Source organism: Plodia interpunctella, chromosome 24 (genome assembly GCF_027563975.2).
Source record: "Plodia interpunctella isolate USDA-ARS_2022_Savannah chromosome 24, ilPloInte3.2, whole genome shotgun sequence".
Lineage (NCBI taxonomy): Eukaryota > Metazoa > Arthropoda > Insecta > Lepidoptera > Pyralidae > Plodia > Plodia interpunctella.
Window position 1 is genome coordinate 3,637,809 of NC_071317.1, and position 27,802 is coordinate 3,665,610.

General features: G+C 35.4%; 1 protein-coding gene across 4 annotated transcripts in view; it reads right to left on the bottom strand.

Annotated features, from left to right (window-relative positions):
* LOC128680358 (5-hydroxytryptamine receptor 1-like) overlaps nucleotides 1–27,802 on the bottom strand; it is a 90,723-nt gene that overhangs the window by 14,952 nt on the left and 47,969 nt on the right. Inside the window, exon 1 of one of the 4 annotated variants that reach the window (XR_008405852.2) lies at nucleotides 129–7,126. The exons of the other annotated variants lie outside the window; for them this stretch is intronic. The gene's annotated coding sequence lies outside the window, so the exon portion shown is untranslated. Of the gene's footprint in view, nucleotides 1–128; nucleotides 7,127–27,802 lie in introns of those variants that run through there. 4 annotated transcript variants of the gene reach the window in all.

Here is a 27,802-nt window from a genome sequence, read left to right on the forward strand (position 1 = left end):
GTTGCAAATTGACGCGATGAATTATGGATTTGTCAATCGCTCATCTGGATCAAATACCTTTCGGTATTCGCCGGTAAATAACGATACTGCAGGCAATAATGCCAATAAGGAATATTGCGCGTACTTACCACGTAGACAGCGGCTGTACCCCAAGATCCCTCACGAATATGGTTCACTGGAATTATAGTCCTTAAACACCTGCCGGCCGGCCTGACACACGGTAATTCAATACTCGGTAACGATAGAAATAGTCCAGTTTAAATATAGGAGCACTGGCGATGCACTTATATGATAAAACAATTATTACATATATTTTTTTTAATGCGCTCGCGCTAAGAGCCGGTAACGAAGCATCAAAATCTCCCCTTGCCGCCGCTATGGCGTTTTGTTGCGCCGGCAGCATTGCGCATGCGCGGCGGCGAACCGCGCGTTCCTATTGGCTAGAATTGAATGCAGTACCATATAAATGGTGCGATTTGACAAATACATCGATAAGGCGCGCGAAATTGAATTTAATGAAAATAAAACGTTGAAAACGGAACATTCCGCCCACCAAAATACCAATAGGATTTTCCTAACATAAAACAAAATGACGATAATTATCGATACATAAACTAAAACTACGATAAACTTAAGCTAAGAAAGTTGAGTTGATTACATGGACGGCAAAGGACATAGTTTTACTAAAGGCCTCTTCAATGAGGAATCTTTAGCTGTTTTAACGGTTGCCACCCTAACTACTCCATCAGGGCCAGGATGCAACGAAACAACTCGTCCTAGTACCCATTGAAGAGGAGGTCGGTTATCCTCCTTAATAAGTACCATTGAATTAACGGTTAACGGTGTTGAGTCTTTGTTCCATTTTGCTCGTTGAGTTAATGAATGTAAATATTCACTTTTCCAACGCTTCCAAAATTGTTGTTGAAAAGATTGAATAAGTTGCCATCGATTGAGTCGCTGGATTTTGATATTGGTATAGTCGTGATCTGGTACAGCTGTAAGAGGTTCCAGCGTTAAAAAATGACCAGGCGTTAAAACATTAAAGTCGTTTGGATCCGAGCTCAATGGACATAAAGGTCTCGAATTTAAAATGGATTCGATCTGAGTGAAGAGGGTGGTAAGCTCTTCAAATGTTAGGACTTGATCGCCAACAATACGATACAAGTGTGTTTTTGCTACCTTAATTTGGATCTCCCACACACCTCCGAAGTGAGGAGCTGAAGGAACGTTACGTTTAAAGGCAATTTTTTCCGCATGCGAAGCTTGTTCGATACATGATGCTAGTTGTGAACTTGCACCAACAAAGTTGGTTCCACAATCAGAATGAATAACATTGCAGCGACCGCGACGAGAAATGAAACGACGTAATGCCGCGATGAAGCTGTCGGTCGATAGGGTGGAAACTACCTCAAGATGCACCGCTTTTGTGCTCAAGCATACGAATAAGCATAAGTATGCCTTATCGATTTTTGCACCACGATGAGATCCAAGCTTGATTCGAAAAGGCCCTCCCAGATCTACACCGACCACTGAGAAAGGCTTGGCTTGGTTGACCCGAAAAGCCGGAAGATCGCTCATAAATGGTTGCAGAGGTTTGGGATTCAGACGGTAACATCTCAAACATTTTGAGAGATGATGTCGTATAGTATGTTTCGCAGCAAGTATCCAAAACTGTTGTAATATCAGATAATAAGTAGTATTCAGACCTGGATGAAAATTATTTCGATGAATCGATTCGATTACAGCTGATGTAAGCGCACTTTTCTTGGGCAACAATGCGGGATGCTTATGTTCGAACTCAAGACCGGAGCGCGCGAGGCGTCCGCCCACCCTGAGTATACCCTGCTCGTCCAAGAAGGGGCTTAGTTTACGAAAGATGCGAGGCAGCTGATTTCGTGATTGTAAAATTGATATGACGTCTGAAAAATAGCGGTTCTGAAACTGTTTAACGATAATTAATAAAGCTTGATGACGCTCAATGTCTGTTATAAAAAGGCTATCTGCTCGCGGAACAATATTACGCATGCTATTATAAAATCTACGAATGTAGGCGATGATGCGACAAATTTTGTCTAAAGAAGAATATTTTTCAAATAATAGATCGATAAGAGATGTTTGACTATTATTGTTAATTTGATCTGAAAAGAGAACCGTGGGATGGCGTTGCTCAGCAAGAACCATATTGTCATTTAAATGATTTTTTGAGTTATCGATGGGCCACTCAGATTGTGGTTGAGACAACCACGCTGGCCCCGCCCACCATAGAGCGTTATGGAGCAACTCCTGAGGCGATTGTCCACGCGAACAAACATCTGCGGGATTTGTGGCTGAAGGTACGTGCCTCCACTTCTCGGTCGGAACAATATCTTGAATGTAGCTTACTCGATTTGCGACAAATGTTACCCAGCGAGAAGAAGGAGCACGCAACCAGGCCAAGGTAACGGTTGAATCACACCACAAATAAATGTCGTGGATAGGAATTCGTAGCGAGTCCTTGACAAATTTGACAAGGTCTGCGAGCAGCATCGCGCCGCAAAGCTCCAAGCGAGGTATCGATTGGCGTTTTAGAGGAGCTACACGAGCCTTTGCACAAATGAGAAAAACGCGAATGGAGCCGTCAGACTCGATAACACGCAGATATATGACAGCGCCATATGCTACTTCTGAACTGTCACAAAATCCGTGTATTTCATAAGATTGAGCGCCGTCGATAGCGTACTTACGTGGAACCTTAAGAGCCCTAACTTGTGGAAGTTGGTAAGAGAAGTCATCCCATTGGGCTATGATTTCCGGTGAGGGCGTTTCATCCCACGAAAGGCCAAGAACCCAGAGCCTTTGAAGTAAACATTTGACCTTAATTGTCAAAGGGGACAAGAACCCGAGAGGATCAAAAATTCTGGCGACCTTACTAAGAATCGTTCGCTTGGTACACGGTAGAAATGATGAATTCACGTTAAAAACGAATGAATCTGAAGCAGGCTCCCACTTAAGGCCCAGAACCTTGACCGTGGTATCTTCAGTTTCGGTAAAAGTGAAAGCTTCTGAAAGACACGCTTCTGCGGGCAAATCGCTAAGAAGCTCAGGTCGATTACTTATCCATTTTCGAAGTTCAAACGAACCAAGACCAAAAAGGGCGATAAGTTGCCTTTTGGTTTCACGGGCCTCCGTTAGCGTTGAACTTCCGGATATGACGTCATCAATATATATATCGGAAGTTAAAATGTTTTTTGCTTTTGGATACTTGTGACCTTCATCGTTGGCCAGTTGCCGAATGGAACGGCACGCGAGAAATGGAGCGGAAGATACTCCATACGTTACGGTATTTAACATATACTCTTGAAGAGGCTCATCTGCGTGAGCTCGCCAGAGAATACGTTGGTAATCACGATGATGAGGCGCTATGTTGATTTGACGGTACATTTGGCGCACATCTGCCATGAAGACAACTTCGTGTTCACGAAAATGAAGAAGAATCTCCACGATATTCGATTGCAGTTTTGATCCGGTCAGCAACATGTCGTTTAACGATTTGGAATTAGAATCCTTAGCCGAGGCGTCGAATACGACACGAAGCTTTGTTGTAGCGCTGTCAGGACGCAGCACACAATGATGCGGTATATAGTATTTACCTAGACCCATTTGCTTGGTAGGAACCAAAGTCATATGGCCCCTTTCGATATAGTCGGTCATGAATTCAACATATTGTTGTTTCAAGTTATGATCACGAGAGAGACGCCTTTCAATGGCATGAAAGCGTCGTAAGGCTATCACTCGAGAGCCTTCAAAGACGGGCTCGTCATTGTCCCTGAAGGGGAGGCACACGACATACCTTCCTGTCTCGTCACGGTAGTGATTGTTAAGAAAACTGTTTTCACAGAGTTGATCTTCTGGGGTTAATCGGGAAGAATGTGGAACGTTATCGATTTCCCAGAAACGTTGAACGATTGTGTTTAAACTATTGTCTACAATAGGAGGTGCTACTCCAAGTAGACTAGACGATGCAAGTCTGGACTTCCCAAGTAGAAGCCAGCCGAAAACTGAGTTGAAAGCACGCGGTTGAGAGGCACCGCCTTTCAGTCGTTGCTCAAGGAGCGACTCGGCAAAGACGTCGGCACCTAATAAGACGTCGATCGGACCAGGAATGTCAAAACCAGGATCTGCTAACGGTAATGTCTTGACACCATCCCATCCCGTCGTATTTAGCCTTGCTATCGGTTGATCTCCGCAAATGCTCGATATAACGAACATTTCGAGACGAAATTTTATGTCATGGTTGGTACCAATATCGCACTCCACCACGCCACTGATTGAAGCAGGTGAGCCTCCTAACCCATAAACGTTGATGTTGCCACTTTTAGTTTCCAACCCTAACTGTTGAGCAGCACGAGCTGTAAGGAAATTATTTTGACTACCTGTGTCAAATAATGCACGAAATGAATGAAACTCACCAGAAGCATCACAAATCTGAACAAGAGCTGTTGCTAGTAAAACGGTTGAATTTAAAGTTGAGTCGGACTGCGCCAATGAATCCTTAGCTACTAAGGCCGTTGAGCTAGTCGGTTTGTTAGTGGAGCTGGAATTACTTGCCGCTCGCTCCCGATGAAGTAATGTGTGATGTTTGCGTTTGCAATGACGACATGAAAATATCGATGTGCAGTCTCGCACTGAATGAGAAGCGTTAAGACAATTATAACACCATTTCTTTTCGCTAGCAACAGCCATGCGTTCATCAACGGTTTTAGCCAGATAATCCTTGCAAGACGAGATATGATGTTCGTTACGACAGTAGGCACATTTACGAATCAACCGTGACGTGCCTGAGTAATTAGCAGATTTAGCTTGATTTGCTTTGTCACCGGCACCTTTATTATTTGTAGTGACGGCGGGAGCGACGAGAGAATGAGTAGCGTTATGTCGCTGTGACTTCTGTGAAGTTCCCGGTGTCTCCTTTGAAACATTAGCGGTTTTATTGGTTACGGCCGCAAAATGAGTGTCGCGAATTGCGGCTTCGCCCTTCGAGTGTAAGAACGCCCTTAAAAGATTGTATTGTGGAAGCTCGATATCTGTGTGTTTTTCCTCAAACTCGCGTCTTAATTTATTATCGAGTTTGGCAAGAACATTATAGCAAAGAACAAAATCCCATTTATCGGTAGGTAAATTTAACGTTTTTAAAATAGTCAAGTTCTCGTCGATCGTGTCTAAGGCGCGTCGAAAATCTTGAGCGTTCGAAGTTTTAAAATTAATATTCAAAATATCGCGCCAGCATGTAAATGCTAGTTCGCGTTTATCCTCGTAACGGGACTTTAAAGCTTTGTAAGCACTTAAATAATGTTCACTTGCGACAGGAAACGTTTTAATTAACGATAGGGCATCATCACGCAAAACTGACACGAGATAATGATATTTCTCGATATCGCTTAACAAGGTGGATTCATGAATCAACGCATTATAAGTAGCAATAAACTCAGGCCACTTCTTAACCGCACCGTTAAAAGTTGGCAAAGAAATTTTTGGTAAACGCATATTTCCACTGTGCGAGCCGGTCAATGAATTACATTTCGAAGTATCGATTCGTTGTAATGAATATTGTTCGAATTTTCGTTGAATGGATAAAACTTGAAAATACAATTCATCGAAGCGATCCTGAATATCGTCCGAAATCTCATCCGTATCATCCTGAAGAAGGTCTAAAATAGCAAAATGAGATTCATGAAAATTATCGGCTATATTTTTTATCTCATGACAATAGGAAAGAAACAATTCGATTTGTGATTCGTCGGTATTAGCTAAGTTACCTATTTCCAAAGCCTTAGTTATACGATTGTAGGATATAGTTCGTTTACGTCGCAAACTTGGTAAATTATTAATAGTGTAAACATTTTCGACACATTTTTTAACATTCTGTTTCGATTTGCGTCTAGTTAAATAAGACATTGTTACGATGTAAAACTATAATAAACTATTTATCAACAATAAAAAGTTAATAGTAAAATATTCGATTTGAATAAAATGTTAGTAGCTAACTTCTTCAGGGACTATCGGTGGCGTTGGGGCGGTAGGCAATAACACGACACAACAAAATGATGACGCGTCGGCAACGTTTCGTTATTGAAATGAATAATAGTTGAGAACACAGAAAGTCATTGAACATACGATACTACAATGTTACGATATAAAATTATTTCGAATATAAAACGAAATAAAATTGGTAAATCCCAATAAGGACTGCGTATTGGGAAGCGGTTAGAACGATGTAGTCGAGTTATAACAAATATCAACACAAATTATGGTGCGGTAATTTTGCAATAGTATTGCTTATTGCAAACGGTAAAACGGTAAATAATTTTGTGTTAATCAGTATAAAACGACTAGATATATACGATATTCGTCTGAACAAATGTTCTAGAATACGATGGACGCCATATTTAAACATGAACTCGGTACGGTTGTTAGGTAGGTATGTAGGTACTACACTCAACAAAATGGAACAAGGTTTGTTTTTTTACCTAGTAATTGAAACTATTTGGTTATGCTGTATACTAGTATGTATAGTCAGCGAGAAATACGGTAAATGAAGTAACGATTACTAAATAAAATTGGTATTTGGCAGGCAGACTGAAGGTAGGTATTTAAGGTCCCGGGTTTCGGCACCAAAAAGAATGTTGCAAATTGACGCGATGAATTATGGATTTGTCAATCGCTCATCTGGATCAAATACCTTTCGGTATTCGCCGGTAAATAACGATACTGCAGGCAATAATGCCAATAAGGAATATTGCGCGTACTTACCACGTAGACAGCGGCTGTACCCCAAGATCCCTCACGAATATGGTTCACTGGAATTATAGTCCTTAAACACCTGCCGGCCGGCCTGACACACGGTAATTCAATACTCGGTAACGATAGAAATAGTCCAGTTTAAATATAGGAGCACTGGCGATGCACTTATATGATAAAACAATTATTACATATATTTTTTTTAATGCGCTCGCGCTAAGAGCCGGTAACGAAGCATCAAAATCTCCCCTTGCCGCCGCTATGGCGTTTTGTTGCGCCGGCAGCATTGCGCATGCGCGGCGGCGAACCGCGCGTTCCTATTGGCTAGAATTGAATGCAGTACCATATAAATGGTGCGATCTGACAAATACATCGATAAGGCGCGCGAAATTGAATTTAATGAAAATAAAACGTTGAAAACGGAACAAAGTCAAATATCTTTAGGTTACTTGAATAAAATCTGACACCAATGTAATCACACTCGATAAGAAAGAAGCATTAGGCATACAGAATAAAGAGGACTTGGAGCGACGCCACTCTAGGCGCTGTCTACCTCTTAAAGTATATAGACGTGGTATTATAACTGTATATTTAAAGAGTGTTTATTTTCAGGTATTTGAAAAGAGAATGGGCGATAGTCCAATATGGTAAGGCTGTCTTTGACACTGTACCATCACGAATTTTAAGCCGCCTTAAAACTCCACTACCTACAGAAACAATGTAAAGCAATTTTCCTTACCATATAACAAGGTATTGACAAAATGCGAGGGCGAGATATCACTCTCCAATATTAATTTAATTAAGCAAATCAATTGATAACAAATTTCCCCGGTTGCTGATAACATGATAGCTTATCTTTGCACTAGATTAACCCACGGGATGTTATAAATACTTTTGGATAGTTTTTTGTCGAAGCGCGTGTAAAATATGCGTAGGTTGAGGTAGAATTTTTTTATTTATTTATTAGGAATATCAAACAGCAACACTACAAACAGTAAATAAAACATATTATATAAAAGCTATTAAAACTGTAGTGTAGCCCACAGCGTTATTCACAAAGTTATTATGAGGCTGCTAACTAGACCAACTTAATCGTATTCAATAAAAATATAACAAAAAATAGAGTAATCATGATCAAAAAGCCTTCTACAAACTAGTACTTAATAACCAAAGTAGAAACCAAACGCAAAAAAAATATTACGACGAATAAGGTCTCAAATACCATTTTTTTTAATTTTGGTAAACTCCATGTAAACATATCTATATTATTAAACTTATCATTATAGGTTTGTATATATTTTGTCAGGACGTGTTTGTATATTTCGTGGTAGGCCTCCTGAATATAATAACGTGAAACGGAATAAACCTCGACTCGCCTTAAATCCTTCATTCACCCCACTTAAGGGACTAATTACCGTGACCTATTTGTACGACCCTTGTGGTATTACATACAAACTCGTTTTCTCGCCGGATCTTGACAATATATCCGAGTTGTTATTAAAGAATACAGCTTCTTCTCGTGTTATGACTCCATCCTTCGCTAAAACGACGATTTTGCCAACGTCAAGGTTGAGAATAACAGTTTACTAGCAGAATTAGTTTGAGTTTTAACGTACGTCAGTGCACGTCAGTGTCAAACCTATAGAAAACAACAGAGCTACATCGTGATGAGTCGTCGCAACGGAGCACGACAATGGGGCGTGGCATATCTTAGTGTTCTCAGTTGTTACGCTGGGGCGTTAAAAATATCTGATGAATAGAAACTGATGGATAGAATCTAATGAATTAAACTGACTTGTTTCTTCTTCTCTATTCGATTTGATAACATCTTTATTACATGGTTTGATAACCTATTTATAAACATGGCAAATTCTATTCAACTAATTTATTCCATTTAACAATAAAATATTGTGTCGCAAATTAAATGTAAGTACATCATTACGTCAAACATTAATATTACAATGTACATAGAATAATTGATTATAAAATTTGAATTACATAGTCAATTGTTCAAAAATCGAAATTAAAATTAAATTAAAAATCATCTACCGCGTAAAAACATTTGTTCCGTAGATAAGCCCTCAGTCGCAATACATTCATGTGTTAAATTAAAAGATTTCATTTATCTATTATATATCTATAAATATATTACAATATAATAAAACTGTAAGTGGGCTATGTTTGTTCGCGCAAAACCTTAAATCTACTGGTTGGAATTTTATGTGGTTTTCACAGTTGTATAGCGGTTTGTCTAACTTAAAATTGTATAGGTTAATCGCGATCGTTGCTTAGAACCCGAGATATTTGACAATAACAACTAATGAGCGGAGCATGAAATAAACGCGGTCGAAGTCTTGGGTAAAAGTTAGTTTATTATAGAAATTATAAGCTCAGGTTAGTAGGAGTTTTTTTTGTGAAAACGGAATCGGTTCGACATCGGAAAAATGTATATGGAAAATCAACAGTACCTCTACGGAACTATTAATTTTCCATATAATTTTTGACAACCTCAATAAGATTTTGTAATAATCTCACGCCAACCGCTGTACATTGTCGTGTATCTATCTATATATATAAAACTCTTGCGTTACTGAGTGAGTGACTGACTGACAACAACGCACAGCCGATACTACTGGGCGTAGAAAGCTGAAATTTGGTGTTTAAGTTCCTAGGACAGTGTACGCGGGAGCACTAAGAAGGGATTTCCTGAAATTCCCACGTGAAACGGAATTTTACTCACATAAAAAGTTGTGGTCAAAACCTTGTATTAGCTACCAGGCCTGGCGCTTCGAGTGTCCATACGGGGACCATGTTTCCTAATCCATAATTCATTTTTCATTTTATCACCCCTTTGCAGTCTAATCCCGATTACGAATGAACGCTTTTGTTCCGGAATTCGATCCGAAATTATTTTATAAATGCCTTTCAAAACATCGTAACGTCAAAATTTACGATTTTACCTCACACAGTAATAATAATAGAATCGAAAATAAGTACATATTAATATTAATATAAGTACATATACAACGACGGACTTATCCCTTGCAGGGATCGTGAACATTTATTTGAAAATTAAGATACCATATCTCTTAATGTCAATATGTTTATAACGTTAGATACGTCGTGGTATGTATCTCACTTCCTATAATATTATAAATGCGAAAGTAAGTCTGTTTGTTACCTCTTCACGCCCTATCTACTCAACCAATCATTTTGAAATTTTGTATAAATGTAGTCAGAAGTATGGAGAAGGACATAGGGTACCTTTCATCCCAGAAAAACAACTGTTCCCGTGGAAAAATAAGCGTGTGAAGCCGCGGGCTATAGCTAGTATTGAATAAATCACGCAGTAGGTCTGTGCCCGATGTTATTCATATCTACAGGAAATAATCCAATTTTATTATCACGCGCAGACAATAAATTATAAAGATTAAATATTTTTTGCTATTAATAATTTTAATTAACTCTTACGATACAATCAGTATTAGGTATATATATATTAATTTTATTTTATAATCCACATCGGAAAACAATTAAATCGGAAAATATTTTATACGATACTTGTTAGGCGGTACGTATGTACGTACATATCACATACCTAAATCTGATGCCAGTTCCATACTATCGCCGAACTCGGACACATGTCGACGCGAATGTTGTATTAACTATACAAGTATGAATGATTTTATTTGCTGCAAAGAAAAACCAGCAATGTATACCGAATCCGCCAAAGTAAACTATTCAAGTTTGAGGATATGGATGATACAATATTTTTTTCTACTAACTAAGAAATCTGCTTCCTACATAAAGGTTTACTCTCTCTCATGTGTGAGCGTTTTCTCGGTTGCCTCCTTGGCGTTGAGCGTGCGTTTATAATACCTAAATTATTTTAACAATGCGGCGTAGTCTCACTCCATATCCGTAGATGTCGTACAGGGCGATTGAAGGAATAGCATTCCCAAGGAGGAATAACGTCAGTCGAAGGGCCGGTCTTTAAAATTTAAAGGTTTATTTATTAGCCAGAACCAAGGGTTCCTGAGACTAAGGACTTCCTTTGAAGAAGACTTTGAAAAAACTTCAAAGGACATTTGCATGGGTCACCTTATCTATTTCTGCTGCCAAATAGCAGTTCTTGCATTGTTGTGTTCCGGTTGAAGGGTGAGAGAGGCTGCAGTGTGATTACAGGGTACTGTGGCAAAATATTCTAAGCCACTAGGCAACGGGCGTGTGACATCAATGGTGCACGCGCCCATAGGCTGCGGTGACCACTTACTATCAGGTGGCTGTTTGCTTGCTTGGCAGTTTAAGTAATTAACTGGTCAAGTAATATTATTTTGAAATTTGGATTTATTAGAAAAATCGAAGCAAAGAAAAATTGTTTTTTTATGTGGGATTGCCTTCATGACAGAATTACAATACAATGCGCCACAATAAATGAATGAATATTCAAAATCCACCTGTATCATGAATATTTCAACGAAATTTGTGTTGACGGTGTGAAGTATTACAATTTTAACTATTTAACTCTTATTTTAATAAAATTACACTAAAAAACGTAAAAAAATAGGGTAACCCTATAATATACGTTTTCTCCATATTCATTACTCGCTCTTGCCCGCGGCTTCGCCCGTGTTTGTTTCGTGCATCAACTTGTAACTTATTACTTGTCACTACCAATAGTCGGATCTATATTTTGTTCATGAACAGACTGTACTCCTTTTTTGATATTTTTTTAATACTATGAGCAGGCAAATAGGCATACGGCCCACTTGATGATAATTGATAACCGTAGCCAGCAGATAGCACGGGTATGACCTAACTTGTGGCCTTGGGTCTTTTACCAAAGTCTGGAATACTTTCTCGCCTTTAAAAAAAATCTCTATGTTGTTTACAGTTTTAAGGATTGTGTGCGATTCACAATTTCCAGCCAAGGTCAATAGAATAATGAATACAGAATTTTCAAACATTCTCACTAATTCGCCGCACCAGAATTTCGCGAAACATCGTAATGTATTAAGTATTTACGCAGTTTGGAGCACGTGACCTTAATCTTATACATAATTCATAACAGGCCGCCTGCGCCTTTTTTGATGTACCTACTGTCATGCAGATGATAATTTTTAATATACTTTGATAATGTACGTTGTATATTTCATTTTTGATCATAAAGCTTGTTATCGACTAAGGAATTCGATGCACATACACAGGTTGGAATTTTTACAGATTTTAATATTTCGTATTCAAGGTATTTTCCCTGTAAGCGTACCTAATTTAAAAACCGAGCCCGTATGTCGGGCAGGTGGCCGGTAGTACTAACAGACATTTAAAAATTGCATGGATCATTTTTTTATGCTAATTCAAAATCTAAATCTAAATCAGATCATGTATTCAGAAATTAGACCCTCACAGGTGCCTTTTCACGTATTCTAAATTAAATAACATTTACCAAAGCTACAAAATACTAGCATTTCGGAAGGACCACTGCTGAGACATGCCGAAAAAAACTCATTTAAACAGGTTGGCCTCATTTAAACAGATATTATGCCAGGGTAATATAAAAAATAATAAAAAAAAATGATATTTTTTTATTATTTAAAAAATAATAAAAAAAATGATATTTTTTTATTATTTTTAATATTCGCGGCATCGCAGGCCCGAATGCAACCGGGAATACTCGAAAATGAGAGATAGTATTGTTGATCGTAATTGTTGGATAGGTTTAAACAGATTACAAATATTGACTTCCTATCATAAGTAAAACACGTAGTCATATTTACTTTCTAACGAGGGGTTTAATTTTTAACACAATTTGAGTGCATACATAATGGCCTTCCCCCGGCAGCTAAGTGGCAACCCTGGTATAAAATATAATCTAGACTGCAATTTACATAACGTCAATGTTGTTATTAGTTTTTGCCCACGGATTTTGATGGAAACGAAGGCCGAATTAGCATCCGCTAAGTAGGAATGGAGTGTTGTAATGGGTGGTCTCAATTTGTCTTTTAGTCCTTTTTTTCTATGAGGCGTTGTGAAATGCATTTCATGTGAGTAGAGTTTTTTTTTCTAGCTATTTATGTCCCTGGGATGAAGCTTTTTTGGTCTTCTCGCCCCATTTCCTGTCCTCAAATATTCGAGAGTGGACTTGATTTTTATCCAATAATTGTTTTTTCTTTGGCTATAACGACATCTTAATACAGACATTTTGACGTCATCAAACTTAAAATTATTTCTCTTTTTTTCTATTTTTTGACAAGTTTATTATTTTCTTAATTTCTATTTTAATATTCGTTTAGACGATGTAAAAAGTACTTCTACGAAAATCGGTCTACTCGGTCTTCTTTCAATTCACATTCAATCACTGGTTTATTTTCATTAAATTTCCTACGAGACGAAAATATATCCTTCTATGACCGATTGGCATCCCACTCTCCACATTTGTATGGCCAACTCTACGATCAAACACAAAGAGTATTCAAAGAAATCAATTCACTCAAAGATATACAAATTACTTCTTCGTACAAAATGTGCTCGACTACATTCGACCGCATATCAAATCACTTTACATAGATCTTTTTGCCGCGGTAGTAGGGGTGAATTTGCAATGAAGATTGGTGCTGGTTTATATACACTACATAGATGTTTCAAGTGAAAATAATCTCAGATTGAAAAGAGGATCCATTCTTATTCTTTGAAGTTTCAAGTTGAAGTTAACATGAACTAAGATACACAGTCGTGTAATTTATTTGGAATTTAATCTAAGAAAATTACGGTTCGGGTAGAGGGTCACTTATACCTCATGGAAATTAATAAGAATTTTTTACATCATCGTGAATTTAAGTTCTTGTAATGTAATTTGTGATTGATTGCCACGCAAGAATAACTTTATTCTCACGATACTAATCATTAGCGTCTATTCTGTATAAAAATGTATCATTTGAAAAAATATGTACCTATTTTAAATATATTTTTTTAAAAACACACAAAAATATAAGTACACATTAAAAATGTAACACATAAAAATGAAGTGTTCAATTTTGGTTTTAAACGGTATTTGTCACATCTGTCACTATTTAAGCTATGATATTCGAGGTATAGTAAAATCAGGTGCCATCGGTGCCGATAGTGGAATACGTCATATATTTATTTCTTTTTCTATTTTTGTTTTATTTCTCTCCATTCATTCATTTTTGCTTATGCATAGTCGGTGAAACATGTGTGTATGATTAAGCTTTTCTTTTAACACGTACATTATAATATACACATATAATACACTTTTTTTATATCCAAAAATGTATAAAGTAAAGGTTACACTTTGGTGTAACGGTCATCCAAGATTCCGTTCCACTTTCCCGTCCCAAAGACTCATATCTTCCTATTACAATTGCTAATACGAAGATATAGCCGGTGCTTATAAAGATCGTTTCATATACCGCTTTGATATGTAAAAATGAATTAACATAGTGTTTGTAATGTAATATTGAACTTATAAATTAGCTTAAGCTTTTCGTTCTCACAAAATGTCTTTTATTCTGTCGTCCAAAGAAAAATACGTCTGTGTTTTTATTTATTTATGTACACAAGATAACAGTGTAAATATAAAACGTACATATAGGAAACTAAGTACAAAGGAACTTTTTTAATGAGAAAACATATCGGAAAATTCTTTTTTGCTATTTCCGAATTTGTAGTTGCCTGCAACTTTTTAGAATCTAGTAGCTTACCTAGTAAATCCTGTTTTAGTATGTGAATTAAAAAATAAAGAACTGGCCATATTTAAACATTTTAAAAATATAATAGAGCATTCAAGATTAAACAACATTTTAAGAGTATGTATTCAACATTTATTTTTGCGTTTTTCAAATGCAAAAATGGAATCTTCAGTTCGAAGTTCATTTTTCAAATGTAATAAATAATGAAATCAAATACCTCGTGGCGTCATTTTTCTTAAGGGCAATTCAATGGAAATGTATTCAGGTCGCTGAGCATCAAAACTTCATGATTTATGCCGATCCTCATACAAATGCGATATTGATGGAAGTAAATAGGTGAGCTTACAATGAATCTTGTTATTCATACTAGAACAATGTCTCTTTCTTGGCGCGTTTCCAGTTTCATTCGCGGCTGTGATGTCGTATAACCCGAGAATTTTTTTTGTAATTTTGAATTTTCTCGTTAAGTTCTCCATAAATATAATAAAAACTAATCGGGACATATCGTTCAAAATAAGTTTACTTAGAACAATAAAGTTTAATGAATAAATAATATTCAACATTAATTAAGATATAAAGTAAAGTGTATGGCGTCACGCTCGGTCGTGCCGTCGCCAAGTTGGGCCTGTTACACGTAAAGTTTATAATTAATAATGTTAATCAGCAAATACCTATACAAGCATCGACGCTGAAGGATTAGCTACTTGGGCAACTTTATCGGCAACTAAACGCAACTTTTTAATGAACCTGCAGAACTGTTGAGTAAACTAAAGCGATTTTTTATTATTAAGTATATTTTTGAACTAACATCTAATATTTTACTAAATAGCAACATCTACGTAAGTAAGTACGTAGAAAGCAACATGTTTTACGCTAGATTTACAAGAATAATAATATTTTTATCAACCAGTATGTTGGCAAACACTACTGATTTTATTCAAGTTGCCTGAAGTCATCAAAAATGACTTTAACTTTTTAAATAATAGATAGTTATCTATGATGCACCAAAGATAAATTCCCTTTTGATGAAAACAAGACGAGATATTTAACGCTATTAGCAGAAAACACTAGGGATTATTTTCTTTTTGAAGCAATTCTTTTTGAAGCCCTTAAAAGGTGTATTAAAAAAGTGGCAGGGTCACTTTTTTGATGAGTTTTTAAAAGCTCAAACGCAAGTAAAAGTAGATATGTATTTCATTTGGTTTACTGAGCTTCTAACCTAAAGCGCCACAAAGCTTTCAACTTTTATTCGGGGCAAAACAAATAGACATTTTTTGCTTTTAAATTTTCATCACGGTTTCGTCCTTGTTGGGACGGCTAAGATGACCGCATTACGAGGACACGTTGACCCGAAACAGGGATGTTTTGTGTCTCTCTCTATCTCAGCCTAGTGCTCCCGGGGCCGCGAAGTCCGGGGTCAGCGTAAAAATAAATCTTATATTTTTATCAAAATCAAATCATTTATTCAGAAATTAGGCCTTCACAGGCACTTTTTCACCTCATATTCTAAATTAAATGATGTTTACCAAAGCTACAAACTACTAGCATTTCGGAACGACCACTGGTGAGAAGAAATGCCGAAAGAAACTCATTCGTTGGTCTTACTACGTAAAAAAATAAATTTATGTATAATTTTAATGATTTGGCTGTGATTTCACCGCATATAATTTTGTCTAAACGTCAACGGCACGCCACGACGGTTCAAATAAACGACAAATTTCACGGTGCAACTTACCCGTAGCGTTTTTCTGCGCATGTCAAAGTTGACGGTGCAACTCACCTTAAATATAATGCTTCAAGAATGTGGTCGGTATAAAATGAGGAATGCTTTGTTAATAGGTACGCAGAATTTACAAACATATGATTAATTTAATCGGGTTATAATAATGAAAACACTAGCATAAAAAAGACAGTAAGATTGCTTGCTTATAACATGAGATAATAAATAATTTATACACGTATTATCTTATAATATATATAAGTAATTGTTTATTATATTAAATTATTTGTTGAAATATATGTTATAGTCTGGAGATGTGGAGATGTGGTTTTGTTTTTGGAAGTTTTAATTATAAATAATAAAAAAAACACTATAAAATACAAAAATGTCTAAGAAATGAATTGAAGATAATACTCATAATTTAATGAGAAACGCATTCAAGGTTTGAAAGCGTAAAACATAAACAAAACTGTTGAAGTAATTATCATAATAACATTTCAAATACAGTTTCAGTTTAAATTACCTAATTCAGTTCAGTAATAGATACTATTAAAGGGTCAATGAAAAAACGATAGAAACCAATCGAACTAAAGGGTCATGAACAACAACTAATCGTGTATGGAGTTTGATACCCTTGAAACTTTTGGTGCCAGTGGTGTTGGCACATCGATTGTCTATCGATAATATCGAACTATTAGAGATACTTATAATATTATCGTTTCCGAAATAATAAATAAAATAAATAGATGTATATACACAGCACGTTATCGTACGCAAGAAACGACATTGGACTGTTCAAGGGGTAATTCAAGACCTCCGACCTCCGTTAAACCAAAGGCTACTTTTCACAGTGATTCACGAGGGCGAAGCCGCGGGCAAAATCTAGTTGTTTATAATATTACACTTAATTTTGACACTATCCATAGTCTTCGAGGCGTGTGCCTCCCATCCTAGAATGAGACATATCCTCCATATCCTCCGTGGATGTTGTAATAGGCGACTGAGGTAAGCTTTTGTAACAACAGCATTCATAAAAAATTGCCGACTTCAGGTAGGTATCCGGTCGTGAAATAGTCAAAACTTTAAAATAAAAAATAAAATATAAATTTCTAACTATATGCTACAAACGCGCAGATGAGAGAAAGTTTATCGATGGTATATTTGATAGTGGGCGAACGGTGGGCAACACTATTTGAGGCCATTTCCAATGGTTCGCTCTATGTAAGAATCATATGAACTAATAACAAGCTCACTTCATTAAAACTTATAAATAACTTCTAATTTTATCAATTTCAAACATTTCAGTACTAATAATGTAGAAATTATAATTAAGGACCAAAGTAATAATATCTTTCGATTGAGCATGGAAGTGTTTTTGGAAATATTGTAATATATCTTTCTGTCCGTCTGTCCATTCGCGATGAACTCAAAAACTGCTACACGGATTTTCATGCAGTTTTTCAACATATAGTGATAAGTGAGGAACATATAGGTGTATGTAGGTATACTTTATTACGGCTTTACACGAGCGAAGCCGGGACGGGTCGCCAGTTTACTAACAATACAGAATATTTTGAGCATTATCCTAAGTTGTATGGATGCGGGTATTTATTTTAATTAAAGTAATAGCTTTTATCATCTTCTGCTGATACAATGAGCTGAGGACACAATAAGGCGTGTGGGCGGAACGTTGAGATTTCACAAACATTCCATTAATCATGGCACCTAATAATATAATGACATTTTCTTGGTTATTTGAGACCAATATACGTTAATTTAATACGTTTTTATATAAGCCTAATTTCCTGCTAAATCTAGATTGCTTGCGGCTTCACCCACGGGCACATTTATTTTTCCGGTATAATGCCCTAGGAATAGAGGAAGATCTAAGAAGAAATGGATGGAGTGTGTCAAGGATAGTATGAACAGGAAAGGAGTATCAATGGATATGGCAAATGACAGAACGAAATGTAAGGAACTAACATACTGCGCTGACCCCACATGTGTGGGATAAGGTCAAGAAGAAGAAGAATGCCCTACGTCCATCTCAATGCTTTAAACTACATTGTATGTAAAACTTCAAGAATATTATATTATAGCAGGTAAAGTGTGAAGAGTTAACAAACTAATTTCGCTTTTATAAATTTAGTAGGATATGATATAATATTTGACAATCCAAGGGGCACAGATAAGTGTATAATTTTTTATTTCAAATAATGGCCTATGGGCCTCGGGACGCCATAGCTGTGAAAGAACCAGTAACGGTAGGGTATGTCTTGTGTAATAAAAGGTTCTATGAAGGCGTTTTATATAACAGGCTTTTTGACGAAATCCTATACTTTCGGAATACAAATTACCTTATGGTGTTAATACAAAGTATCAGCTACCTCATTACCAAATTTCATGAAAATTTACAAAGCCGTTTGAGCACGACCATATAACAAACCTACAAACTTTCACCTTTACAATATTAGTGGGTTTGATGGTTCCACATATTGCTTCATTTGTCTGTTTATTTTTTCTGTATAAAAAGGAATTCTTTGTATGTACACGACCCAGATACCCGCTCATTGGAGACAACCGCAAAAGGGGAACATTATAAAAGTACTTTTCCTCTCAAGGGAAAGAATAAGGGACTCTGTAAGTATTTTTCGATTTCCTGTTATTTTTGTGACCTGATCTCAATTTCGCTGTTCTTTTTTACTCAATCAAATATTGAAGTTCGAGAAAAATACGAGTCGAATGTTCTAGGCTTGTTCGGATTCATGTTAGTTTTGAGAAACAACTAGCGAGCTGTCCCGGCCTCGCTCGGGTAAAACCTTAATAAATTGTACACTTAAACCTTCCACTTGAATTACTCTATCTATTAAAAAAATTCACACATGTTGTTGCGCCGTATATTGTTCAGGTAACGAATTGGTGAAGAGTGTGCTATATCCATACTAATATCACCAATGTGTTTGTTTGTCCGTCTTTTACGTCAAATCGGATTGAACTAATTTTTGGTGTGTTAATTTGTGCCACGGGCGAAGCCGGGGGCAACAGCTATAGCATACGAATAAACTGATTTATTCCCAATAGTTATACTGAGCCAGTAGTACAGAAAGTAGAATATGTTAAATCGCACTAAGATGACAAAACCAACAGTAATAAATAAACGAAAGATCCAATCTAAAATTGAAAACAAAACAATACTTACCTACGCAAGAAAATGATTCGACAACAGACAATAGCACCCACTAATATTAAATATAGACATGAGGACAACAGAAAACTGTTATTAGACAATAAATAGACATGATACTCGTACTTTCCTTAATTAAAAGGATACGAAATAACTTCTCTATTAATAAGTTACCACACCTTTCAGAACATGTCACCCCACGGAAGCGAAGGCAGTCATTAGTGAGGGTTCCGTGCGTTCTAATCTTTCCTTCAGCGGACGTTTTCTTCATTCAAAGTAATAATGGAATGTAGCTGGCCAAAGATAAAAAAAGTAACTAAGTAACAACCAACATCATTCGCGCGTTTGAGGAATCAGCTTCATGGGAACTCTTCCATTGAACTACTTGTATATTACTAGGTCAATATTATCATTTGTTTCTTTTTTCTTATTATTATATTTCATCACAATAATAAAATCTATGGAATAATACATATAATATTCATTATATGTGTTTAGCAATCAACTGTTTTTGTTACATATTTTATTTAGTTTAACCTGTCTCGATGTTTTTCTGTACAAGCGGAAGTTGAAATTTCCACGATATGACATTAAAATCGTGTTTGTTTGTCACACAAGCTATTTTATCTACTCTGTGATTAGGCCCTGAAGAGAATCGTCCTTCACCTTCGCGGTGTATCTGGTCTAGACTACACGGATTAAACGTCATGTTATTTAATCTTAATCCTTAACATGTTAAGATGTTGAAATGACAAAGTTTTGGAACTTCAAGGTCTGATTAGACTTAATTAATATTGTCTGAATTTAGAATACATACTTTGTAGTCGCATTTTACCTTCATGGTTCTTCATTTAACAGAAAAATAACTGAATTTTAATTTAAAATTGATTATGCAAAAGCAGTCTATTTTTTCACAAAATTAAAAGTTGACGACGTATGTCGACGCGCGTCAACATCAAAACATATGAAAAACAACAAAGTTCAACGGAAACGCAAGACGCTTGATAAACAAACACGGAGGAGCAATTGGCCCGCGCCTCGTTCACCTGCACAGTACGCAGCCAGCAGCCAAGAAGAAATAAAAGGAAAATACAACCAAGCATCCCTAATTCCTAAACGCCGGAATTACCAGGTAATATGTAACACGTAATGGGCTATCTGTCGGCCTCCATTGTCCAATAAGTGACGGCTGAGACGGACAGGAGGCGAGGCTAATAACAGACCTCAATCACACCGAACCTTCTCCGCCTGCACTAATTTGATGGCTGCGTCTTGGTGTGGAAAGTTGCCGAGAGATTGCTTATTGATTGGTGTTTTCGATTGTTTTTCTTTTTGCTATTGGCTGATATATTTCGTGTACAGTTTGACATGTGGTAGGTATAGTTACTGCGTTATTGGGAAACAGCCGTGAATGTTTGTATGTAATAAATAATATATCAATCGTAGTTACATATCTCCTTCCTCACTGTTATTATACACACACACGGTTCGCACACTAATTCAGGTCCATCTGAAAATCAGTGTATCGCCCCTCTGGGTGATATGTGTACTGAGATGGGGGTTTTTGTATTGCTGCAACACAGTACACTTGCTCTTTTAATTGTGCTTTGTGAATACTGTGTTTTATTTTATGTTTTAGTCTGGTTGTGTATTGTGCTGTACTGTATTCGTCCAGAATGAGAAGGGAAGAGAGCGAGAGAGGGAGAGCACGCGGGAAATATAACCAAAGACAATAAATATAACATAGACAATGCTAAAACGTTGCCATTTACAACATGTACTGAATCATCTCTGCAAAGATCGTAAATATATTATTTGCTGTACCCACTTCTGTTATCCTCACGATTCCAAGGTTGGCGGGGTTGGTTAAATATATTTTGTGTTATTGTTTTTTATATTATAGATATTAAAGTGACACAAGCGAATATTCGCATTATGATTGCACATTATAAGAGATAGCTACTTTTAACTTCTCTTCACATAAACAAACAACTTTAACACAAATTTAAAAGTGGATCTAAAAAAATATATCAAGGTTAAATTTCTTAAAAATTACTTTGACACGATTCGGTGTAAACGCCAGCCCCCAGCCCAGTGGTCACTCGACAAGTAGTCGTCATTTACCTAACAAAGTGATCACATAATCTGCTCAATGCCGTCCTTAGTCCTACCAAATTGTTACGTCTTCGCAAATAGACTCGACTTTATTAGTCCCTCTATGTCGTTCAATTACTATTATTGAAGGAATAGATTGCGATGTAACGTATAGCAATATATTTCTTCAATGAAAGTTCTATAGTACTCAGTCACGTGTATAGAAGGCTTAACCCAGACGTAAGACTATCTAGATGAAAAAGGCGACTTACTTATGTTACTTAAATTAATTTAACCTTCCTAATTTCAATAATCTACATAAGGCACTCACCCAATTACATGATATCTAATTATCCAATAAACTTCCATCAGAACTACAGAAGGTTGTATAGCAATAACTAGGGTAGTTGACAAGGGCAGAGAATTGTAAAAAATATGTGTCATTATAATAATTCATAGACTGTAACAATGCTGTTGGAATATATTATACGAAGATTTAAATTTAGTTTAAATTATGACATTATAAGAATAAACTTAACCATCATAAAAAGATAAAATTTTGTATCCCGTAATAGTTAAAGTACCTACCCGTCAAACAAACATAGTTTTCTATGCGGACGTCACGTCTATATGTGTGGAGCGATTGGACGAATGTAAAAATTGTGATATTCTCTTACGAGCATTTTCCCGATTGAACCGTTGGACCACAGTCCGCTTTCTTACATTTTCATCTCCACTTCGCACGGTCGTTGGTATCTCTGGTTATGAGATCTATGGTATTAGGTTTGCCCCTTCTGCCAGGTTCATTTACTGGTCTGCGCGAGAACGCAGGCGGCTCTCCTGGCTCGTTTGCCTACTATGCTAAAAAAATAATTCAGTTGTAAGTTTACTAAATCTTAAATAAACTACCATTTAAATATCTATTAAAGTGTCCGATCGTTAAAATATTATGATGTTTAACACAGTTAATGGAGAAATGTTAACGCCGGTATCATCCCTTTTTAACGATCAATTAGTGTCCAAATACAACACGCAACCTCGACGCATTCACTCATTCACTATTTATAACTATATGAAGTCCGCTTTACACATGTGGAAATTCCACGGGATTAATAATCCATAGTTTCCGAAATCCAGAATCCTGACTCTCCTAAAAAGCCAAATTTTATGTTAAATTTAACAATACTTTTTAGTATAGAATTTGGTTTCATGCCAACGAAATAATTACATATGAAATAACCAATTTTAAGATTATCTGTCAACATCTAGAATCTAAATATATATTTAAGCAAGTGGTCGATACTTCAATGGAATTTGGCATTAAACACAGCTCATTTTGGCCATGCCTACGCTGCCTGAAACTCCTGCAATACTGTGCTAAATATTTTGAATTTCGAAGACATTTATATTTCTTCTTAATTCTTTTTATGCAAACTTCACACTGGCAACGTGCTTCCATAAATGAAAGAATGCAGATATTTTTTTTTGTCTCAATGTGTAGAGCCGGCTTTACGCCCGCATTCAAATAGATAAAATTAACGGATTTTTGTTCGTAAAAATGAGTATATTTTTGAATGACATCGAGCATCTGCGCGACCTCGGGTCAGCGACATGTTTTTTTTAGTCTAAGATTTGTTTTTAGAGATCTTTCTGTGTGTAGTCATGAGTAAATTTGTAACTTTAGCATTATATAAAAATATAGTTGATTTTTTTGGATTCTAGATGCTATCATCAACGCTGAACAAAATTTTTATGTTATTCAAGTCGATCAATAAATAATTCTTTCATTTTTCATACTTGGCAAGCAATAAATGGGCCAGTGTTGCAGTGTGTTCCAAATTTGAAATAAGTGTTGTAATAAATCATTTCTTAGGTTACTTCGTCAAAATTAAATATCTTGATCTAAATTTATTCGTAAATATTTTAGAAAAGCTAAGTATTTTTTTTTTAAATTAAAATTGGCCGTTGAAAATCAATGTGTAATTACATCGTTTCCTTTCGAACCTTGTCTAATAATCTATCCATATTTCCATCTCGTACTAATATTATAAAGAGAAAAATAAACGGCGAATAAACTCAAAAGCCACTGGATCGATTTTGATGAAATTTGGCACATATACAGACGTTTTGTTTTCAGGAGTAACATTGGCTATTTTTATTAGGTAGCAGCTGCTCGTGTCAGCTTCGCTCGGGTAAAACTATGGTTTTACGCGAGCGAAGCTGACACGAGCAGCTAATTCTACATAAGTTAATTAACTATCATATAATGGAGATAATACGGTATATTATTTCACTAAAAATGTTAATATTGAAAGGTCGATTGGAATTTTATTTTATTACAAAAATAAATTGTAATTTTTTCAATTTGAAACAAAAAGCTATATTTGGCTCACAGAAATAGTTTATTTATGATATGACTACTAAAACTATATTTATTTAGTACAAAGCCTCACTTGTCATAGTGAAGTGCGTGTGGATAAACGGTAAAACCGTTTACAATCACACAAAGGTAGTATAAATATCGATCATAGATAATACAGCTGACAATAGTTGGTTCCGTACTACGCGGTGCAAAGCGTTGGAATCATTTATCAAAATTGTTTATTTATAGGTTAGGTTATAGGTTATAAAATAATTTGCAATATTTCACATATTAAGATACAAGCGCATTCTAGGGCCCGAATCTTACGCAATCTAATTTACGCATTCAAGATCAAAATCGAAAAAGTTCACCATAATCGATAGAACTTGTTCGATCGAGAATTTGATTAAAACCTTAAAAAGTGGAGAAAATTTATGAAATGAATTTCTATTGCATCGAATATGAATATGAGAATTGGCCCATGGGATCAACGATTTCCACATCTAATTAATAGATAAATTGTAATAAGGGAAACAAAATTTAATACATGTATCAGTTAGCAATGCATTAGCAATAGCAATTTTAAATCAATTGAACATTACGTTTTTTATTCTAATAAAGAATATTTTAAAAATTAAAAGTTCAAAGAATAGTAAGTAAAGGACATGTTAAATCGGCTACTATAGTAAAATTATATCTCGACATTTTCGTAAAAGTGGATAGTATATCTCTTTATATTATTTAGACTATAGCCGCCGAACTCAACTATGTCAATTCTACTACATAGTTTCATAGAAACAGTTCGAATGGACAGTACCTATAGCATTACAGAAACCGATAAACCCCGTCAGGTGTCCAGCAAATTAAAAGCCACCCGTGGACAAACTGAATTTTATTACTTGCTACAAAGTCTATAAAACAGTGTTGCCATTTGACCCGTTTTATTTTTCCATTCAGGCCACACTGAACTGCAAACGGGCGAAAATTGTTTAGATAGAAAATACTGGCAGCTAAAAACGTATTGTTTTTTGTACGTGTCGCTGTAGGCGTTCGATATTGAAATATATTTTTTGAACAGGTTGGTTGACATTATTTAAGAATTATTATTTTTTGGTATTGCTATTTTTACTGGTAGGGTAGGATTACGTAGACTATTTCTGTACTAAATAAGACGGACATATTTAATAGAATGTCTTTGACAATTTTATTTTACCCTAAAATAAAATTACGTTATTTTGCAAACATCATCATATCGAGTGCGTTATTGTTATTCAAGTCGTCTAAAGGCATCTGACATGATGATCTCCAAAAACCTCATGTAGGTAAATCCTTATTTCTGTAAGGAATTATATACTATGTCGATCTCTTTCTTAGTAGTAGTACGTAATTCTCTTTCTCCCATCTTTTATTTCCCCTTTTTAATCACTTGAACGTCGAAACCAATATTAAATGACCATCTATCTCGAAAGAAAAATTACGTGCCATGGAAAAACGCAATTCCCGAACGCGGTCATCTACTCTTAATTGTTCTTCCAAAAGCCATCTAAGTTTTGTACAAATATTTTCCTTAATTTTCTCAACTAATTATTTTTCGCCCCTGTTCCAAACGTTGTTTAATTTATTGAGCAGCCTCCTTAATTAGTGGTATAATAATAGTGAAGGGGCAAGCATCTGACCTGTTTTAGACCACGCCCTACATAGTTCAGACAATTTCAAATCATAACATATTATTATTTTGTTAACGACGATATCTATTTTAAAATCACTCAGAAAAATTTTGGTTAATAATTTTTTAATGCTTTCTAGAATTCATTCTGTAATGAGAAATTTATATTTACTACTACTATTTATATTAATTTTATTAATATTACTTATTATATTATTAATACTATTTTTGATTTAACAAAATTGAGAGCACGTTTATTTATGGATTTGTTAAACTACTGAAATTAATTTTAATTCTCACGAGGTTTTTTCTTTAATTAACATAAATTTTAGTATTATCTAAGTTATTAAAATATCCATTTCTTCGTTGATTTAATTATTATCTAAATACTTCATTCAAACTTGAAACAAATCTAACTTTTATATTTTAACTTTTAGAAATTAACGGACAGTGCCTGTTTAAGTGCTTGAAGCCTAGTCTCAAAATAACTTTTTAAATTTCATAATTTCTCATTAATTATGTTAACGTCCAGCTTTTGATGTAAAATATAACCGAGTACAATTTGTTTCTATGATAAATCACTTTGACATTCTACATTATTGATGATCTATAAAATCATGTCATACTTCTATTTAGCCAACTGAAAGTGTCATAACGGTAATGCATATTTATATGAGCGATATTCTGCCAAAAATTGGACTCAAAATCACTCAGCGTAATCAAATAGAGCCGCATTATACAGATTTATTTTAAAGCACGTGTTTGCTGGTCTTATTTTATTATAAAACTAATTTATTTTTTACATAATTATTAGTACTTTCATTGTAAACTAGAAATACATACTAGTAATATTATAAATGCGAAAGTCTGTCTGTTCACGGTTGCTTTCACGTTGCCTTCTGGAAAGATTTTGATTACATTTGGTATGCATGTAGTAAAAGACCACCATCCCAACAGTGGCTACTTATTTTTTCAGGAACCAATCCCCAAATGACTTTGTGGGCGGTGAAAGTGTGTATGAAAATCATGCCTATTAAGCTTTCGCAAAGGAATACATGCGGGCAAAAACTAGTAATAGCATAAAAATCTATTTGCCCATAAATAAATAAATTTGATTTCAGCCAATTATATATTAAAACGTCCGAATTCTATTTTCAAAATCTGAATTATTTATTGGTTCAAATTGATGGTTTAAAATCGATTTCGTTATGTGAATAGATGGATATTTGAAACGCTAATGGTCGAAAATATAAATATTTGAATTTAGAACAAATGAAAATTATGTTGTTGGTTGTTGCACAACAATGAAAAAGCCATTTGTTTGAATTGTTTGTCACCTTCTCTTTATAGACATTAAATCGTCTGTTTGGTACTTAATGTCACAACAATTAGGGTTGACAGTTTCTATGAAAATAATATAACAATAAATTTTGCCGAATTTGTAACAATTTCGTAAAATAATTTATGACATATAATTAGTAATTTCGTTAAGTTTGGTTGATTGATTGTTTTGACAATAATTTATTCGAACTAACATACACATTAATCCCATTAATATGTGGCGGTGTAGACAGAGCTTAGGATGATGCATACAAGCTCAATTGTCTATTCACCTCTTGTTATGTACTTTTGAGTATCTACGTGTTCTTTGTACAATAAATATATTACAAACAAACAAAAAGTCACATTAGAAGTTTTATTAATATCTTTTATTTATGACACACATTTATTTTAATGTTAATATAGATAGACGGGATAATAGAAATAATTATTTATTTTTAACGAGTGGTTTGATTAGACGTGTCGGTGATAGAAATTTATGAGGCTATATATTTTAACATCTGTTTTGTGTTATAAATAAAACGTTACAATATTTATTTGTGATCTATTATGGTATATCTATGGTCTTGTTACATGAAATGACAGTTTTAAGTTAAATTCACGAGTTATGTATGGAGTAACAAGGATTAGCATCCAAGGGTGACCTGGCGATCGTTCTGTTTGTTCAACAGAACAAATTTAAAAAAGTTGCTACTGTAACTTCGCTATTATTGTGGCGATATCCTGATCTGGGTATATAAAATAGTTTTTCACTCTCTCTCACCGTCGCGTGTTCCTGATTACGTTCGGAGCTGTGACGTCTGGAAGCCCAGGGTTCTCATAAAGATCAACAAGCATTTTTTTACAACTATGCTATGATTTTAAATGCCGCCTGCCAGACGTTAAACCTCTTTGGGGATAAAATGGTTTCTCTGTTCAGAGCCCGTTTTCATTGCTCCGTCGACGGATC